Source organism: Tenrec ecaudatus, chromosome X, assembly GCF_050624435.1.
Source record: "Tenrec ecaudatus isolate mTenEca1 chromosome X, mTenEca1.hap1, whole genome shotgun sequence".
In the NCBI taxonomy this organism is placed as follows: Eukaryota; Metazoa; Chordata; class Mammalia; order Afrosoricida; family Tenrecidae; genus Tenrec; species Tenrec ecaudatus.
The window spans coordinates 168,444,055-168,460,640 of NC_134548.1; the positions used below are offsets into that span (position 1 = coordinate 168,444,055).

At 41.1% G+C, this 16,586-nt stretch overlaps 1 pseudogene; it reads left to right on the plus strand.

Annotated features, from left to right (window-relative positions):
• Positions 1 to 15,516: 15,516 nt before the first annotated feature.
• Positions 15,517 to 16,165, plus strand: LOC142433867 (nascent polypeptide-associated complex subunit alpha pseudogene; annotated as a pseudogene).
• Positions 16,166 to 16,586: the final 421 nt, after the last annotated feature.

Here is a 16,586-nt window from a genome sequence, read left to right on the forward strand (position 1 = left end):
CTGAGGGTGTGCAACATAACAGTAAGAGGAACAGAGCAACGAAGTCCCCAGGGAATTCCAGAAATAGACTTTGGGGCCAGGGCTTGACACCCTGTCAGACTCGACTGGAAAACACTCCTAACGGCCAACAAACAGTCCTTGAACGAACTGCAGGCTTTTCTTCTGTTGTTGTTGTTGGGTTTGTTTGTCATTGGCTTTTTGTTGTTGTTGCTGTTTTGTTTTCTTTTGTTGCTTGGTTTTGCTCTGTCTTGTTTTTGTGCATGTTATTATCTCCACGGGTCTGTCTAAATAAGATAGGCTGCATGAACAATCTGGAGAAGAAAACAACGGGACCGATGGTTCTGGGGGGATATGGGAGAGGGAGAGGTGGGGGAAAGGAAGTGGTGTTAACAAACCCAGGGACAAGGGAACAACAAGTGATCCAAACCGATAGTGAGGAGGGTGTAGGAGGTCTGGTAGGGTGTGATCAGGGGTAATGTAACTGAGAGGAATTACTGAAACCCAATGAAGGCTGAGCATGATAGTGGGACAAGAGGAAAGTCAAAGGAAATAGAGGAAAGAGCTAGGAGGCAAAGGGCGTTTATAGAGGTCTAAATAAAGGCATGTCCATATGTAATGATATTTATATATGAAGACAGAGAATAGATTTATGTGCATATATATTCATAGGTTTAGTATTAAGGTAGCAGAAGGACATTGGGCCTCCACTCAAGTACTCCCTCAACACAAGAACACTTTGTTCTACTAAACTGGCATTCCATGATGTTCACCTTACCGACACAATCACTGAAGACAAATGGGTGCATAAGTAAATGTGGTGAAGAAAGTTGATGGTGCCTGGCTATCAAAAGATATAGTGTCTGGGGTCTTACAGGCTTGAAGGTAAAGAAGCGGCCATCTAGCTCGAGCAGTAACAAAGCCCACATGGAAGAAGCACACCAGCCTGTGTGACCCTGAGCTATCAAAGGGATCAGGTATCAGGCATCAAAGGACAAAAAAATCAAATCATTGTGAATCAGAGGGAGTGCAGTTTGGAAACCAAAGGCCCATCTGTAGGCAAATGAACATCCCCTTACAGAAGGGTCAAATGGAAGAGACAAAACAGTCAGGGTGCAGTATAGCAATGATGAAACATACAACCTTCCTCTAGTTCCTAAATGCTTCCTCCCTCTGCCCCCACTATCATGATCCCAATTCCACCTTACAGAGGATGTACACTGGTACAGATAAGAACTGGAAACACAGGGAATTCAGGACAGATGATCCCTTCAGGACCAGTGCTGAGAGTGGTGATACTGGGAGGGTGGAAGGAGGGTGGAGTGGAAAGGGGAATCAGATGACAAGGATCTACATATAACCTCCTCCCTGGGGGATGGACAACAGAAATGTGGGTGAAGGAAGAGAGACATCGGACAGTGTAAGACATGACAAAATAATAATAATTTATAAATTATCAATAGTTAATGAGGGAGGGGGAAACGGGGAGGGAAGGGAAAAGATGAGGAACTGATACCAAGGGCTCAAGCAGAAAGCAAATGTTTTGAGAATGATGATGGCAACAAATGTACGAATGTGCTTGACACAATAGATGGATGTGTGGATTGTGATAAGAGTTGTACGAGCCCCAATAAAATGTTTTATAAATAAATAAATAGTTTGAAATAAATAAAGATACTCCCTATCAGGGGAAAATAAATATTCTAGAAAAAAGTCTAAAATCTATGACCTGCGCATCCATGTTAAGGGGTTAGGAAAACCCAACCATATTAATTCCAAAGAAATTAGATGGAAGTAAAGATAAAAACTGGAGTTTCTGTAGAAAAGGCACATTAATAGAGAGTACTAACAAAGCCAAAATTTCTTATATGAAAAATATTAAGCAAATTTATAAACATCACTGGAAGTATTAATCAAGAAAAAAAGAGAGGAGGTTTCCATCACCATATTAGGAATGAAAAAGAAGCATCATATATGCCATTAAAAAAGAAAATATAAGCAGAGACTATAAACAAAATTATACCAGGTTATTTAAAATGTAGAGGAAATAGATTCCTAGGCTAATATAACTTACCAAAAGGGAACACAAAATATCTGCACTAACCAATGACTTAAAGAAATTAAATTTATCACTGAAAACCTTTCCAGAAAGAAAACTCAGAAAATATCCCCCAATTTAAGAAACAAGTATTACCAATCTCACAGTAGCATTTCCCAGAAAACAGAAGAAAAGTGAAGCATTCCAATCTCTTTTTATAAGTTAGAATATTCTTGGAATTAAAATCTTATGAAGACAACATGAGAAAGAAAAATTGTAGGACAATTTCATGCACAAACATAGATACAAAATTCCTAATAAAATGTTGGAAAATGTATTTGGTAATATATTAAAAGAATAACACACCCTGATTTAATGGGTCTGTGCTAAGAATGTAAGGTTAGTTTAAAATTTGAAAATAAATCTAGGTAATTCACCAAAGTAACATATAATAATATCAATAGAGTATTTGACAAAAACTCAATATTCATTTATGAGGAGAAAAGAGCTCTTAGGAAACCAGGAACACAGTATAAATTCTAATTAAAGTCATTTACAGACCAAAATACATCATACTTAAAAAAAGAAAGACCCTAAAGGCATGAAAATAAACAAGCAGCCATCAAACTGAGAAGCAACAAAGCCCACATGGAAGAAGCACACCAGCCTGTGTGATCATGAGGTGTCCATGGGATCAGGTATCAGGCATCAGGCATCAAAGATCCAGAACAAACAAGCATGTCATTGTGAATGAGGGGGAGCGCAGAGTGGAGATCCAAAGCCCATCTGTAGACAATTGGACATCCCCTTACAGAAGGGTCACAAGGAATCGACGAGCCAGTCAGGGTGCTCTATAGCACCAATGAAACATACAACTTTCCTCTAGTTCTTTAATGCTTCCTCCTTCCCATTATCATGATCCCAATTCTTCTTCTTCTTTTTTTAAATCATTTTTCTGGGGACTCTTATAACTCTTGATACAATCCATACATCAATTGTCTCCGACATATTTGTACATATATTTCATCGCTCTTTTCTAGACATTTGCATTCCACTGAGCTCTTGGGATCAGCTCCTCCCTTTTTTTTCCCTCCCTACCCCCACAACCCTTGTGGACCCCTGATAGATTGTAGATTGTTAATTATTTTCAAGTCTCACACCGACTGCTGTCTTCTTTCCCCTCTGGTTTCTGTTGTTCTTCCCCCTGGCTGGGGGTGTGTGGTTATGTGCCATTCATTGCGATTGATGGCCCCCTCCCTCCCCAATTCTTCTCCCCTTCCCCCTACCCTTTTGAGTATTCCCATTCCTGTTCCTGCGTTCTGTGTGTTGTGAGTTTTATCTCTTGCCTAAATCTATGTACATGTTCCCGTCTAGTCTAGATTGGGAGGCGGCACTGAGGTCGTGATAGTGGGGGGGGGGGGTGAGGAGGCCTCCAGGACACAGACTTATATTGCATTACCCATTAGTGCTCTACTGCACCCTGACTGACTCACCCCCTCCTTGCGACCCCTCTGTGGGGGGATGCTCCATTGTCCATAGGTGGGCTTTGGGTCTCTACTCCAACACCCCTCCAGTCTCATCAATGCATTTTTGTTTGTTTGTTTGCTGTTTGTGGTGAGTCTTCTGATGTCCATTGCCCAGTCTCGATGACACCTCACAATCATACTGGCTGGTGTGCTTCTTCGATGTGGGCTTGTTGCTTCACTGTTGATGGCTGCTTGTTTAACTTCAAGCCTTTAAGACCCCATACACTATATCTTTTAATAGTCGGGCACCATCCTCTGTCTTCACCACATCTGCTTATGAAACCATTTTGTCTTCAGCGATCCTGGGGGTGGGGTGGGGTGGAAAGAGCATCACAGAATGCCAGTTTGTTAGAACAAAGTATTCTTGTGTTGAGGGAAAGTATGAGCCGGGACCCAAGGCCTGTCTGCAGCTTTAGTGTATTACTTATAAGTATATGCACATAGGCCCATACCACTCTTGTTATAAATTAATGTATTTACATAAGTGCACACCTCTGTTAATCTCCCTATCCATGCCTTTGCTTCTTAGAGCTTGCCTCTGTTTCCTTTTGCCTCCTCCTGCCCCGCTATCATTGTCCCCCTTCTTCCACTTCTTGTGCTTCCTCTCCACTAGCTTGGTTTTGCTCTACTACTCACAGGATCTCTACCCTCTCCTACATGCTGGTTCCGCTTCCCTAGTGGTTCTCCTGTCCGTGATGCTGCCGTCCACTCACAACACCCTTCTCCCCACCTCCTTATTCTCCCCTCTATCTTCCGGGACCACTGGCTCCTGACTTTCTTGTGGGGAAAAGGAACCGATCCCAATTCTACCTTACAAATCTGGCTAGATAAACTCCAGGACAGATAAACCCCTCAGGACCTATAAAGAGAGTAGCGATATGAGGAGGGGAAAGGGAAAGTGGAGGGAGAAATGGGGAACCTATCACAATGGTCTACTTATAACCCCCTCCCTGGGGGATGGACAACAGAAAAGTGGGTGAAGAGAGACATTGGTCAGTGTAAGACATGAAAAAATAATCATAATTTATAAATGATCAAGGGTTCATGGTGGGGTGAGGAGCTGATACCAAGGGCTCAAGGGGGAAGCAAATGTTTTGAGGATGATGATGTCAACAAATGTACAAATGTGCTTTACACAATGGATGGATAGATGGATTGTAAGAAGAGCTGTGTGAGCCCCCAATAAAATGATGTTTTTAAAAAAGAAAGACCCAACTAATAAAATATAGATAAATAAAATTTGAAAATTAAAGAAAGTTAAGAGAAAAAAAAACCACTGCCCTGGAGTCAATTCTGATTCATCGTGACCCTGTAGGACAGAGTAGAACTGGTGGGCGACACCTGCTGACTTTGCCATTAGCAGCCCAATGAGTAACACACTCCCCCACCGGAGCCCCTGGCATCATACTTGTGGTGAAGTATTGAATATCTTCCTCCGAACATTTGGGGAACAAAATAAAGTTGTATACTAGTACCACTTCTATTCAAAATAGGACTGAAGTGCTTCAGCAACACACTGAGGCAAGGAAAGACATGCAAAAGGTTGAAAATATACATAATCTTATTATTCACAGCTGATACAATTGTATATTAAAATATTCCTAAGAATTAGATCCTTTCCAAGATGCCGGCATGAAAGCAAAAGATAATGTAAGAAGCTTTGTCTTTTTCTGTTGCCTGGGAAATTTCTCAACATAATCTTGAATGCAGTGAAGCCAGAGCTGGTAGTTGTAGGCCAGGTCTCACATTCACCACAGCTCCTGATAGAGGCTGATAAACAAACAACCCTCCAAACATGACTCACTGCCATCAAGAGAATTCTAACTCATAATGGCCTTATAGAACAGACTAGAAAAGCCCCTGGGGGTTCGGAAGCTGCAAATCTTCACGGGAGCAGAAAGCCTCATCTTTCTCCTTCACAGCAGTTGATGAGGTCAAACTGCCAACCTTGTAGTTAGCAAGCAGTTCAGTGCTTAATCCACTACCCCACCAGTTCTCCTTCTGACAGCTCCCAATAGTGTCCAAAGTACATCCTGGCTTCTAAAGAACGTTCTAGCTGTTCTTCCAAGACGGATGTTCTCATTGTTGAACATTGTTAGATGCCTTGAGTTGGTTCCAATCCCTGGTGACCCTATGAACAACAGAACAAAACACTACCCAGTTCTGTGCCATCCTCACAAGTAAAGAAACAATGGAGTCAACGAGGAGCTGAACAGAAATTTTCAATGGGAAGCTCTAGAAGGCAAAGTAAAATATTAAATGAAATGTGCAAAGACCTAGAGTTAGAATATGCTCAGCATACCTTAAACTGAACTCTATATATATACTTAGTACTGTTAATTCCATGCCAAACATAATGGCCCTTTAGGACAGGGTAGAATTGCCCTTGTGAGTTTCAAAGACCTAAACTGTTGATGGAAGTGGAAAGCTCTGTTTCTGTACAGAGCAGTGGTTGGGGGGTTGGGACGCAGCCCACAGTGTAGCCAGCATGCCACCAGGACTCCATCTTAAATGGAAAGAACTCAAGAAAAAAATCCAAGCATCGAGTTGCAATCTTGAAGATTCTGTGGGCACAATGTTGAACGATGCAGGAAGCATCAAAGGAAGATGGAAAGAATGCACGCTAGAGCAGCAGTTCTCAACCTGTGGGTCACGGTCCCTTTGGGGGTTGAATGACCCTTTCATAAGGGTCGCCCAATTCATAGCAGTAGCAAAATGACCGTTATAAAGTAGCAACGAAAATCATTTGATGGTTGGGGGAGGCACCACCACATGAGGAACTGTACGAAAGGGTTGCAGCATGAGGAAGGTTGAGAACCACTGCTCTAGAGACTGTACAGTGTCACTGTACCAAAATGAACTAGTCAACCTTCCACCATTTCAGGAGGTAGTATATGAACAGAACTCATGGTGTTGAAGGAAGAAGTTCAAACTACATTGAAATCATTAAAAAAAAAACAACCAAGACCTTAGGAATTGATGGAATACCAATTGAAATGTTTCAGAATGCTGATGAAGCACTGGAAGCACATTGGAAGACAGCTATTTGGCCAACTGACTGGAAGAGATCCATATTTGTACCTGTGCCAAAGAAAGATGACCCAACAGAATGCTCACACTATAGAATAGAACAGTATCATTGATATCACATGCAAGTAAAATTGTGCTTTAAGATCATTCAACAACAGTTGTAGCAGTACATTGACAGGGACCCAGCAGTCTCTAATATATTCAATATTCTTTGTAAACACCATAATACAAATAGGTCAGTTCTTCTTCTGTCTTGCTCTTATGTTGTGCAGCTTTGACAAGCACAGGAAGCGATTGAAAATGGCTTTGCAGAAACACCTTCGACCTCAAAGTGCATCTTTGTTTTTCAACACTTTCGAAAAGTCTTTTGCAGCAGACTTGCCCAATGCAATATTTTTGATTTCTTGTCTGCTACTTTCTTGACAACTTAGGTATTCTTATTGTTCATAATGAAGTTTTCTATTGGTTCAGTTGGAAGGATTCTGATTTTATTTACATTGAGTTGTCATTCATAATGAAGGCTGCAATTTTTTATTTTCATTGGAAAGTGCTTCAAGTCCCCTCCCCTTTCAGCAAGCAGTTGTGTCATCTGCATATCAATATTTTCAAATCAGTCTTCTGATCCTGACGCACTTTCTTCTTCATAGAGTCTGGCTTCTTGGGTGATTTGCTTAGTACACAAATTAAATAAATATGGGTGAGAGGACACAACCCCGAGTTTAAACTATGCAGTATTCCTTTGTTCTGTTCCCACAACTGCATCTAGGACTGTGTACAGGTTCTCAATAAGCACAGTTCAAGTGTTCTGGAATTCCCATTCTTTCAAAAGTTATCCATGCACCATTGTGAGCCACACAGCCGAATACCTTTGCTTAATCAATAAAACACAAGTAATCATCTCTCTGGTATTCTCTGCTTTCGGCCAAGATTCACCTGATGTCAATAATGATACCCCTCATGCTATATTCTCTTGGGAGTTCAGCTTGAAGTTTTGGCAGCTCCCTGTCAGTGCACTGCTCCAACCCTCTTTGAATTATCATTTGCAAAAGTTTATTTGTATGCAATACATTCTGTTGGACAACGTTTCTTTGGAAAGGGCAGGAATATGAATCTCTTCCAGTTAGTTGGCCAAGTAGCTGCCTTCCAAATTTCTTGGCATAGTCTAATGAGTACTTCAAATGCTGCATCAGCTTGTTAAAACATTTCAATTGGTATTCTGTCGAATCCTGGAGCCTTGGGCTGCTAACCACAAAATGGAAAGTTCAAACCCATCAGCCTAAAAAATGAACTTGTCTATTCCTTTAAAAATTTACAGTCTGTAAGGGGATACCCTTACAGAAGGGTCACAAGGAAGAGACGAGCCAGTCAGGGTGCAGTACAGCACCGATGAAACATACAATTTTCCTCTAGTTTTTTAATGCTTCCTCCCCGGTACCCTACTGCCAAACTCTACCTTACAAATATGGCTAGACCAGAGCATGTACATGAGTACAGATAAGAGCTGGGAACACAGGGAATCCCAGACAGATAAACACCTCAGGACCAATAGTGAGAGTAGCCATAGCAGGAGGGGGAGGGGAATGTGGGGGAGAAAGGGGAAACTGATCACAATGATCTACATATGACCCTCTCCCTGGGGGATGGACAACAGAAAAGTGGGTAAAGAGAGACAGTGTAAGACATGAAATAATAATAATTTATAAACTATCAAGGGTTGCAGAGGGAGGAATGGGGGAGGGATGGAAAAAATGAGGATCTGATACCAAGGGCTCAAGTTGAAAGAAAATGTTTTGAAAATGATGATGGCAACAAATGTACAAATGTGCTTGATACAATGGACACATGTATGTATTGTGATAAGAGCTGTATGAGGCCCCAATTAATGAACAAATACATTTTAAAAAATTAAAATTTGCAGTCTAGGATTCCCTATACAGGGCTGCAATGAATCAGAATCACCTCAAGGACAGTGGGTTTGGTTTTGCTTTTCACGAATGCCTTCAGTGCAACTGGGACTTCGCCCTTCAATACCATTGTGTCTCCATCATGTATTACCTCTTGAAATGATTCACTGTCATCCAATTCTTCTTGGTGCAGTTGGCTCTTGGTGTTCTTTCTTTTTGTAATGATCCCTGAATTATTCAACATTTTGCCCATAGGATCCTTCACTATTGCAACTTGAGGCGTCCATTTTCTTCAGTTCCTTCAGCTTGCAATATTCAGAGCATTTTCTTTCTTGTTGACTTTGTAGTCCCAGGTTTTTGAACATTTCATTTTAACACTTAGTTTTGTTTTCTTGAACTGCCTTTGGACATTTCCTGTTCGGCTCTTTCATTTCATCATATCTTCCATTTGCTTCAGTTGGTCTATAATGAAAATCAAGTTTCAGAGACTCATGGCATCCACACTGATCTTTTCTTACTTTCATGTCTGTTAATCTTTTCCTTTCTTCACATACAATGTTCTTGATGTCATCTCATAGCGCATCACATCTTCTGTCATTAGAATTCAATGCATCAAATCTGTTCTTGTGATGTTCTCTGAATTCAAGATCTTATTTTGTCTCACGTTGACTTGTTTCAATTTACTTCAAGTTGAACTTGCACATAATCAATTGATGGTATTTTCCACAGGCGGTTCCTGGACTTCTTTTGACTGCTGCTATTGAGCTTCTCCATTGTCTCTTCCCACAAATGTAGTCAGTTTGGTTCCTGTGTATTCCTTCTGATAAGGTCCACATGTCTACACATCATTTATGTTGCTGGGGGGAAAAAGGTAATTTGTAATGAAGAAGTCATTACTGTTGCTGTTAGATACCATCAAGTTCTGACTCATAGTGACCCTATGCACAACAGAACAAAACACTACTGTCCTGCGCCATCCTCACAATTGTTCCTATGTCTGAGCCCATTGATACAGGCACTGTGTCAATCCATCTGGTTGAGGGCCTGCCTCTTTTTTGCTGCCCTTCCACTTTATCAAACATGATGTCCTTCTCCAGGGAATGGTCTCTCCTCACAATATGTCCTATGTGTGTAAGGCAAGTCTTGCCATCCTGCCTCTAAGGGGCACTCTGGCTTTACTTCTTCCAAGACAAATCTGTTTCTCCTTTTAGCAGTTCGTGGTACTTTCAGTATTCCTCACCATCATCACCACTGAAATGGATCGGTTGTTCTTCAGTTTTCTTTATTCAAATTCCAACTGTCATATGCATATGAGGCAGTGGAAAAATACCATGACTTCAATCAGGTGCACCTTAGTTCTTAAAGTAACATTTTTACTGTTTAATACTCTAAAGATTTATGCAGACTTTTCCAATGTGACTCATCTTTTGATCTATTGATTGCTGCTTCCATGATCATTGATCATGGATCCAAGCAAAACAGAATCCTTGACAACTTCAATCTTTTCTCTATTTCTCATGATGTTACTTATTGGTCCAGTTGTGCAGAATTTGGTCTTCTTGACATTGAGTTGTAATCCATACGGAAGGCTGGAACCCTTGACCTTCATCAACATGTGCTTCAGGTCCTCCTCACTTTCAGCAAGCAAGGTTGTGTCATCTGAATATGGTAGGTTGTTAATAAGTCTTCAATCTTCTTCACATAATCCACAATCTTCTTCACATAATCCAGCCACAATCTTCTTCACATAATCCAGCTTCTCTGATGATTTGCTGAGCACACAGATTAAATAAGTATGGTGAGAAGATACAACCCTGATGTACACCATTTCTGATTTTAAGCCATGCATTATTCCCTTGTTCTGTACACACAACTACCTCTTGGTCCATGTACTCACAACTTCCATTTTTCACAATGTTTTCCATAGTTTGTTTTGAGTTACACAGTCAAATGCCTGGGAAAAGTCCATAAAACACAAGTAAATGGTTTTTCTACCCATCTGACATCAGCGAAGATGTCCCTTGTTCTATGTTTTCTTCTGAATCCAACGTGAATTTCTGGCAGGTCCCTGTCAATTTACAGCTGCAACTGATTTTTTGTATTATCCTCAGCAAAATTTTACTTACATGCAGTATTAATGACAGGAGAGAGATGAGACTTTCTACTCCCATAAAGACTTACAGACCTTTTTTGGCGGCTGAAGCTCTGCGCCTGCACGGGTAGCAGTCTGTTCGTTTCGGCGTGTGTGCAGAGCGTTGCGGCTTGTCCGACGCGATGTGGAGGCTGCAGGTGGTGCTGGGCCACCTGAAGGGCCAGCCCGATTCGGACGCGCTGCCTGCGCTGCGAGCTTTGCGGTGCTTGGGCGCCGCCCCGCAAGCCTCCGCCGGAGACGTGGTTGTGGTGCATGGACGGCGCACCGCCATCGGCCGAGGGGGCCGCGGTGGCTTTAAGGACACTACCCCGGATGAGCTTCTCTCCGCTGTCATGACCGCTGTGCTCCAGGACCTCAAGCTGAGGCCCGCGGAGCTGGGGGACATCTGCGTGGGTGAGAGCGCCACCCTGGGCCTGGCCAGTGCCGCCTCCCCGTTTCTCAACGCCCTGCTCTCGCACTCCGCACACCCGTGCTTTCACGGAGGGGAACATCGGGAGTGTACTGTACGGTTTCATTAAATCACCTGTGTAGAGCCAGAAGAAAAAAAAAGACTTACAGACATGGAAACCCACAGGGCCAGTTCTACCCTGATCCGATAGACTCAGAGTCACTGTGAGTCAGAATCAACTTGATGGCAGTGAGTTTTGTTTTATTTCATTTATTTGTTTGTTTTCATATTAATGATATTATTTGATAATTTCTGCATCCTGTTATGTCACCTTTCTTTTGAATGGGCATAGATATGAATCACTTTCTGTCAGTTGCCCAAGTAGCTGTCTTCCAATTTCCTTGGCATAGACTAAGTAAATGCTCCCAGTGTTCCATTTATTTATTGAGACTTCTCAACTGGTATTTTATTAATTTCTGGAAACTTGATGTTCACCTATGCTTACCATGCAGCTTGTACTTCGTCCTTCAACAGCATCAGTTCTTGATCATATGCTACATCCTGAATGGCTGAATATCAACCAGTTCTTTATGATATAGTGATTAAGTATATCACTTCCAACTTTCTTTGATGCTTCCTGAATTGTTCAAAATTTATCATCGTATCCTTCAATATTTCAATTTGAGACTTGAATTATTTCTACAGTTCCTTCAATTTGAGAAATGCTGAGTGTCTTCTTCCTTTTGGGTTTTCTCATTCCAAATCTTTGCACATTTCATTATCATACTTTGAGCTATATTTTGAGATCTTCTAACCAGCTTTTACTTTATTTCTTGCAGTTTCTTTAACTACTCTACATTAAAGACCAAGTTTTAAAGTCTCTTATGACCTTCATTTTGGTATTTTTTCTTTCCTGTCTTTTTAATGACCCTGTGCTGTCTTCATGCATAATATCCTGATGTCAACCCACAACCCAACCTGTCTTGACTCATCAGTGGTTCGTCTGTTCTTGAAATGGTCTCTAAATTCAAATGGGGTATACTCAAACCTATCCTTTGATTTAATGGCCCTACTTACACTTTCTGTATATGACCAATTGATGATCTGTTCCAGAGTTGGTCCCTGGCCTTATCTTGGCAGATGATACTGAGCTTCTCCATTTCTTGCCACAGATGTAGTCAATTGGATTCCTGTGGATTCCATCCAGTGAAGTCTGTGTGTGTAGTCACCATTTATATAAGTTTTGTTAAAAAATGTATTTGCAATGAATAAACTATTCATCTTGAAAAATTCTAACATGTGATCTCTGGCATTGTTTCTGTCTCCAAGGCCATATTTTCCAACTACTGATCCTTCTTTATGCATCTTGATTACAGGTTTAATAAATTTCAGACTGTAGAAGTTGGTAAATTTCTTGATCTTTGGCATTAGTGGTTGGTGTGTAAATTTTAGTAATAGTAGTATTAACTGGTCTTTTTTGTACATGTATGAATTTTATCCTATCACTAACAACATTTTACTACAGGAGAGGTCTTGAAATAACCCTTTTGACAATGTGACTCTGTTCCTCTTTAAATTGTAATTTCTGGCACAGTAGCCCATATGACTCTCTGATTCAAAAAGGCCCATATCAGTTCATTTTAGCATAGTGATGCTTAGAAAATTGATCATTATATATTCTGTTTCATTTTTATTACCTTCCATTTTTCCTAGATTCATACTTTGTCACTCCACATTCTGATTAGTAATGCATGTCTGCAGTGGTTTTTCTCATTTCAAGTGGTGCTACATTAGCAAATGAAGGTCCCAAGGCTTCACTCAAACCACATCATTAAGGTCAAGTATGCTTTGAGGAAGCAGCTCTTCGCCAGCCAAATTTTTCAATGTCTTCTACTCTGAGGAGCTCATCCTCTGACGCTGTTGCTATTCCTAAGGTCCTCACTGGCCAGTTATTAAATGTAGCTTTCTAAGGCCGTGTTCCTAGTCTGTCAATCTGGAAGCTGTGCTGACAACTGCCCACCATGAGTGACCCTGCTGGTATATAAAATACTGCTGAAATAACTTCCTGTGTCACAGCAAATTGCAAGTCACCACGGTACAAGAAACTCACAAATTGTGGCTTTTCTAAAGAGTAGAATATAAAAAAGGGAAGGGAGTAAATGTACAGTATAGAAATCTGGCAAATATAAAAATTTAAGGTTAATATAACCAGTGATCAGTCACAGGGATAGCATGTACCCCTGATATAATGCGATGAAAATATTACTTTATTCAGTGCTCATTCTTTCAAATTCCCGTAATCCAAGACTAAACATGAAGAAGCATCAGTTAAACCATAATTAAATGATGTTTTAACAAAGTACCTGCCTAGTACTTCTCAAAACTCTCAAAGTGATGGAGAAAAAAACAACTGAGAAATTGTCAAAGCCAAGAAAAGCCTAGGATACATGATGTGTAAATACGTGTGGTCCTACACGAGATTCTGGAACAGAAAAAGTACATTCAGGAAAAACTCAAGAACTAGGCCTTCAAGTCATTTCCAACTCATAGGACCCTGCAGCCGATAGAGCTGATGACTGCCCGGTCCTGTGCCCCCCTCACAGTTGTTCTTATGCTTGAGCCCGTTGTTGCAGCCACTGTGTCCAGCCAACTTGCTGAAGGCCTTCTCCCTTTTCACTGCCCCTCTACTTTATCACTCATGCTCTCCTAATCGAAGCATCCATCTGTCCTAAAAACATGTCCATGGTACATGAGAGGAAGTCTTGCCGTCCTTGCCTCTAAGCAGCACTCTGACCGTGCTTCTTCCAACACAGATATGTCTGTCCTTTGAGCAGTCCATGGTGCTTTCAGTATTCCTCACCAGGACCACAATGCAAACACAACCACTCCTCGTTGGTCTCCCTGAGTCAGTGTCCAGCCTTCACATGCATAGGAGGAGATGGAAAGTACTATGGCCTGGAGTTAGGTGCATCCTTGTCCTCGAGGGAACACTCATATTGTTCACCATTTTAAAGATATCTTGTGCAGTTAGATGGACTGAATACAATGAGTCATTTGATCTTCTGATTACTGTTGCTGCTATAGACATTGATTGTGGATCCAAGCCAGATGATGTCCCTGACAAATGTGACCTTTTCTCTATTTAGCATGATGTCACTTATTGGTCGGTTGTGAGGATATTGCTTCTCTTTACATTGAATTATAATCCATACTGAAGGCTGTAATTAAAATTAATGTACAGATACTGGTTCATTAGTTTGAGCAAATGTTCTGTACTGATGTAAGGGGTTAACAGGAAGGGAAAGTAGGAGAGTATATGGATATTCTTTGTATTATCTTTGTAAGTTTTATGTAAATCTAAAATTGTTTTTAAATGTTTATTAAGAGAGAAAGAACTGAAGGAAATTGTGGAAATCAAGAAAAGGGGTGGGGGCAGATAGTAATTCAAAAGAAGGAAAGTAGAACAATTTGGGGGAGCAAAATCCCTGAGTAGAAACCAAAAAAACAAACTCACTGCCATTGATTTGATTCTAAAAAATCACAGCAATGACTCTATATAGGGTTTCCAAAATTGCAAACCTTTATGGACTCCTGTGAAGTTGCTTGTGGGCTTGAACTGCCAAGCTTGTGATTAGGCGTCCAATGACTAATCAAGGATCCTGAGTAGCAAGGGAAAAAAAATAGTATCTAATGCACAAATGGAAAGGTTTGCATTGGTTAAGGGTACAAAACAGAAGATGTCTCTTTGTGGAGAAAATAGTTAAGCACCTGAATACCAACGGAGAGGTTGGGGACTAGAACCCTGTTAGGATGTCATGGACGACAGGCTTAGAAGTCAGTTTCCGAGAGATCACAGCCTGGAAACAACTCTGCACACATGTAGTCAACGGGAGTCAGAATGGACGCTAGGCCAACAAAAAAGAAAGCGAAATATCAGCCTATGGGCACAGGTGTAGGTAGGTAAGTGGATGTGTGGCATGCGTTTGTGGAGACTCTCTCTAAGATATGTGAGAAGCCTGATTATGAGTGCCATTTTAACAACCAGTTCGCCAAACTCAACAAAAAATTAGATATAGATTCTACAGAACCAAGGTGAACCGGCTGAATCCTACCATTGGTTAGGGCTTTATCTGGTGAGAATGGCAGAGGGAGAAGAGATGTAAGGTAGTTAAAGGTATTGGCAAATAATTAATTTAAATGATGGGCATGGAAGCTGGGCCCTGTAGAGCTAAAAGTGAGAACATTACAGAAAACAAGATGATGGAGAGTGAAAAGTTTAGGGTCAACGATTCAGAGGTTTTTGTGGAGTTGGAGGATTATTGTAATAAGGAGTGCCCAAATAATTGAGCTGGAAAGATAACAAGAGATGGTCAGAATATAGAGTGTTTGCAATGGAAAACTTGAAAGTACTACAGTGAATGGCAATGCTGATGACATTGGAAAGAATGGTGTGCTGAGCAGTCATCTGATCTTCATTTAAAATGAAGGATGACTTTGCCGGCATCCTGGTTCCAAATTTCCTGTACCAAATGCTGTGTGTAGCCATAGCTGCAGAGCAGGAGTTGCCACAGCCTGAGGTAGGATCTGGACCAGAATCGGGCAGTGATGAATCAGTGAGTACCAGAGCACAAAGAACAGGATTCCACGCAGGCAACCACACGACAAGCTAAGCTGAACTTATGAGGAATCAGTCGCTGGAGTGAAAAGAAAACACAGAAGGTTATGTCCAAATTGGGGCTTCAGCAAGTTACAGGGGTTACGAGAGGCACTAACCAGAAACCTAAGGATATCCTCTTTGTTGTCACAAATCCAGGTGTCTATAAGAGCCTCACTTCAGATACCTACATCATTTTAGAAGTCTAGATGGAGGATTTAGCTCAGCAAACACAGTTAGCAGGTTCTGAGAAAGTCAAAGTTCAAGGTGAAGCTGTCTCAAACATTCAAAAAAACACACAAATTCCAACTGTACCAAAGGAGAGTGCAGAGGAAGAGATTGATGAAACAGGTGTGGACATTAAGGACATAGAATTGGTCGTGTCACAAACAAATGTATCAAGAGCAAAGGCAGTCCGGGCCCAGAGGAACAACCGCAGTGATCCTGTGAATGCTATTATGGAATTAACAATGTAACCAGCTGAAAACAAAAACTTCTTTTGATGTGCCAAAAGAGAGACTGCAGTTTGGTTTGTAATTTGTACTGTTTTTTATCATTAATGAACATATGGCTTCTTGGGTAAAAAATGGAGAATGACTCAGGAGGTATTCAACTAATGAAGAAGGGTAAATCAAAGATGCTTGAGTTTTTGAAGAAGGACAGAGGGAAAAATTACTCCAAACCAGAATTGGTAAGTAAGGAGACAACTAATCTTCCTTCTTCGGTACATGGAGTTTGGGAGAAATAATAGCTACTGTTTCAGAAAGGAATAAAAGGAGAATAATTCAAGAAGTACAAAACAACCTGACCTCTGTTGAGGTCTGGAATTTAAAGGACCATTCAGAGACAAAACACAGAGCATAGATGACTTGTCTCGAGGGACGTGCCTTGCAAGCT